The sequence below is a fragment of the Arvicola amphibius genome, chromosome 4 (assembly GCF_903992535.2).
Source record: "Arvicola amphibius chromosome 4, mArvAmp1.2, whole genome shotgun sequence".
Classification (NCBI taxonomy): domain Eukaryota; kingdom Metazoa; phylum Chordata; class Mammalia; order Rodentia; family Cricetidae; genus Arvicola; species Arvicola amphibius.
Window position 1 is genome coordinate 138,276,206 of NC_052050.1, and position 4,778 is coordinate 138,280,983.

At 42.3% G+C, this 4,778-nt stretch overlaps 1 non-coding gene across 1 annotated transcript; it reads left to right on the forward strand.

Annotated features, from left to right (window-relative positions):
- Positions 1-4,073: 4,073 nt before the first annotated feature.
- LOC119813888 lies at positions 4,074-4,233 on the forward strand. The gene has a single exon (XR_005285325.1). It is a non-coding gene; the product is annotated as a U1 spliceosomal RNA (small nuclear RNA).
- Positions 4,234-4,778: the final 545 nt, after the last annotated feature.

Consider the following 4,778-nt stretch of genomic DNA (forward strand, 5'->3'; position numbering starts at 1 on the left):
AAACAATTAGAAGATGCAAAAAGAAAGTTAAACAAGCAACAATGGAACCCTACGGGCTGGAACTTCTGGTTTCTAGTCCAGCACATAAGGAGCTAGGTAGGTGTCACTCTCATCCTCATAAGAAAAATGTCAGATCAAAGATATAGCTCAATGCCAGGGCATTGGCCCATACCCCAATACTAATAATAACAGTAGTCACAATAAAGAAAAGAAAAACAAAGAGTAAAGATAAACAAATAAAAAATATCAATAGCTTTTCCTTAACTCATCAGAAAACTGAAGTCACAGTGTGATGTAATTTGAATAGAAATGGCACCCCTGCCCTCATGGGTGTGTGTTAGATGCCCAGTGCATACCAGGAGGTGCTACTTTGAGAAGTTATGGACGCTTCAGAGGCAGAGCCTGGATGGAGGAAGCAGACCCTCAGGAGTGTCTCATTATTGTCTTTTCCTGTCTTTGCTGCTTCCTGCCTGCCACAAGGTGAGCAACTCCTTCAGATGCTGCCAGGAGCCAAACACATGGGCTCAAGCAACCATGGACCAAACCTCCTGAAACATGAGACAAAATAAACAACTCTTCTCCTTGTTTCTCTGAGGGGCTTGGTCACGGCCGTGAGAAGCAACAAATTCTCTCCAAACAGAAGAGTAGAGAGAACAACCATCCCTTACTGGAGCAGAAACCTGGCAAGGAAATGTCCACAAGACCAATACTGAAGAGGGAGATTTTAACATGCAATTGGTGGATTTCTAGAGACTCATTATGGACAAACCTAAGAGTTAAAATCCCTGGAGAAGGAGGCAGTCTTAGGGATCACCACACTTTTGTAAGTTTTGTGTAACCCCCGTGATTCTGGCAAGCCACCTAAACGTATACCACAAGTATTCTCATCTTCTTAATAAAGCCTCTCACAGAAACCATCTTGCCATAGTATAACTTACTGGGGTTCTCTTAGAACCTAATTGGTCCCCCAAAAGGAAAATGTTCATCTCCAACCATCTCTAGCCTTCCATGTGGCCTGGGAAGAACCTCTTAGCTTCTTGCTTCACTATTTGGCTTTAGGTATAAAATGTTCTTGCAAAGACCCATTGCCATCCTTGGTGCTATAAGGAGGTGATGGAACTCTGAGGCCTGAGGCGGCAAGGCTCACTGGAAGGAAGTCAGGCAATTGGGGGCGTGCCCTAGAGGGGTGTCTGGGAGTTCAGCTCTTCTTCCTCGTGTCTTAGTTTAACATCTGGTGGTAAAGAATCCCTCCATCACACATTCCCCTGCCATGAGATACACTGACGCCAGGGGCCCCAAAGCCACCAGTTCAAGTGACCCGCACTGTGACCTTTCTTCCTTTCTAGTTGATTCTCTCGAATATTTAATCACAGAATCAGAAACTGACTAGAGAAACTCACCTGAGGCAAACTAAGAAGCATGCGTCACGGTTACAGCCCAGGGCACATACTTATTAGAAGACTAACTCTATTAATAATCCCGGGGACATGAACTTCCCTCTGATTCTCCCACTCTACCACCACATCAACAGTACTCCTTATAATGTCAGGAGGTGCAGCAGAAAGAACTGCAGACTCTAGATTTTATTAACATGTCTCTAGGGTAAAACCAATGACAACAGGAAAAACAAGCACATCAGAGCTCTGATACCCATAGTTTTAGAAAACAGGATAGCCTGACTGCTAGCCAGGTTAACATAAATCTTCACCTTTGCCAACCTCGGATTCTTCTAACTCAAATGCATCAGGGCAGTTACAAAGAAAAATGACGCTGGGTGGTGGTGGCGCACACCTTTAATCCCAGCACTTGGGAGGCAGAGGTAGGTGGATCTCTGTGAGTTCAAGGTCAGCCTGGTCTACAGAGTGAGATCCAGGATAGTCTCCAACACTACAGAGAAACCCTGTCTAGAAAAACCAAAAACCAAAATCAAAAACAAATGTCCAAGACTACAAGGGGACATCTTTTTGTTTTGGTTTGTTTTGCTTGTTTGTTTTTGTTTTTTTCAAGACAGGGTTTCTCTGTAGCTTTGGAGCCTGTCCTGGAACTCACTCTGTAGATCAGGGTGAGCTCGAACTCACAGAGATCCACCTGCCTCTGCCTCCCGAGTGCTGGGATAAAAGGGTGCACCACCATCACCTGGCCGACATTTAAATACTTGGTCCCAGTAAGTGGTGCTGTTTGGGGAGGGTTAGGAGGTGTGACCCTGCTGAGGAAGTATATTATCTGTACATTACATTCTAGAGAGTAAAAAGCCAAACCCATGTCGGCTCTCTTTCTCTGCTCCCACTATTGTTAAAGATGTGAGCCCTCCACTTTCTGTCCCTGTCACCACGCCTGCTCCATGTTGCCATGCCTTCTTTCTGACACCTTGGGCTCTTATCCATCTGCAATCAGAAGCCGAAATAAATCCTTTCTTCTATAAATTGCCTTGGTCCTGGTGTCTTATCACAACAATATATAATAACTTACATAAACGCCTTCGATGGGCTTAGTCTTAAAATGACCACAGCTGAAGAAAGAATCCAGGAGCTTGAAGGAATGACAAGAAGAAGTTCCAAATTGAAACGCAAAGGGAAAAATTGCCAAACGAGACAACACAGTATCTAAAATCCGTGAACAATTACAGGAGAGCAGAAGGGGACTACACAAAGGCAAGGGGGCGAGGGGAGAAGAGATTATGCGAAGCAACAATGACTGGGGTTCCAGATGTAACCATAGACACCAAACCACAGATCCCAGAAGCTCAGGGAGCACCCAGGCAGGGTAAATACCAAAATACCCACGCCGAGGCCTAACATTCAAACTGAAAATTGTGAAAACCAGAGACAGCTGTGAAGGAAGCTACAGTGGGAAGGGATAGGGAAGGGGATGGGGGCGTGATCAGACTTCTCTTCAGAAACTACAGACAAGGAGGAAGTGGAGCAGAATATGTATGACGTGAAAAGGAAAACCCTACCAATCGAGAATTCTATAACCAGCAAAACTATCAAAGCATCTTAAGGCACCCCACAGTTATGCACAATTTTTGGACTCCCGGGGATTAAATCCAGAACCTTCGCAGATGCTAAGCCAAGTACTCTACCATTGAGCTATATTCCTACCACAATATGCACAGTGTGTGTGTGGGGGGGGTGTGGGTGGGTGTGGGTGGATGTATGTGTGTGTATCAATTAAGATCATTTAATTTTAAAAAATAATAGGAAGGAATAAGGAAAGATATGCCTTGTTAACATTAATTAAAATACATCTAGAGTGCTATTTTACCTACTGACAAAGCAGAGTCCAGAACAAGAAGAACCACCAGAGACAAGGAAGCAATATATTAATAGCAAAGGGGTTAACTCTCCAGAAAGACATAGCAACCCTTAGTTTATGCACCTAAAAGCAGAGTGTGTCAAAATAAGACAGGATGAAACCAAGGCAAAATCTGAGAGAGCTGCATGGAGCAGCAGATGAACCAACTCTGACAGTAGGAGACTTCAAGACCTCGCCATGAGTAACTGACAGCTTCCGCAGGCAGAAAATCATTAAGGACATAATTGAAGTGAGTAGCACCATCAGTCAACTGGTTATAATTGACCTCATCAGACTACTACATCCAACAACAGAATACACGCTCGTCTCAAACTCACGCAAAATGGGTCATCCATCAGGAGAAATCCTATTTTGAGCTGCAAAATAAGCCTTGAACTGTAAAGACTAGAAATCGTATGAAGTCTGCTATGAGGCCAGCAGGGCTTTGGCAACTCAGCAGCTGGGCCACATGCTTCCAAGTAACATGTGAAAATTTGTTGCGTCTTCATTATTTTACCTTTTTTTAAAAAAAAAAAGTGAGGGAACACTAATATCAAAATTAAAACAGGGGACATCATTTCAGAGTTCATGAGCACTGAAATACGTAAATATATTACATGCACAATTTATAATATACAAGTATATTATGTATAATATACAAATATAATACATCCAAGGTACTTGACAGCCTAAGTGACCCTCGAATGACGTCATCTGACAGAGTCCACGCAGCGACAATCTGAGCAGCTCCATACATATTGAATTGAATCAACAATCTTTTGTTTTCCAGAGCAAAAATTTCAGTCAAATGGACTTTCCTAGGGTGAGGCTTATCTGCTGCCATCCAGATGTGCTGACCTCTGTAATTTCCCCAAATATGAGAAACTTAGCTGCATAATTTGTGGTAGTCGGGGGAGTTGCTTTGTGCTCTTTCCCTTTAAAAAAAATTAAATATATTAACATGTTTAATCCAGTAGTGAGTCAAGAAAATTATACAGCATGACCAAGTGGAATGGAAGCCAGGCATGAAAAGCGGGCCCATTGTTCAAATATCAATTACTGTGGTCCATTACATCAACACATTAAAGCAGAAAAATTATGATTGTATTAACAGATGCAGAAAAGGCATTCAATAAAAAATAATACCTATTCATAATAAAAAAAAAACCTCTTATGAAACTGTGAATAAGCAGAAACCTTAAATCTCAACTTGGTTTTAAAAGCTACTAAGAATTAAAGGCAAAATCTAACATGATAATAAGAGTAATAACCTAGGAATTTTCCGGTTCAAATTAAGAACACGGAAGGCTGCACACTCCCGCCATTCACCATCACCCCAGAGGTCCAACTAATGCAGAAAGACTAGAAGAAAAGTCAGTGGTACACATATTAAGAAGTAATAAATAAAAGTTTCTGTGTTCAAATGGCACTGATTATGCAGGAACTCCCCCAAACAAAGAGTAAAATCACGGAAGTGGGGACTG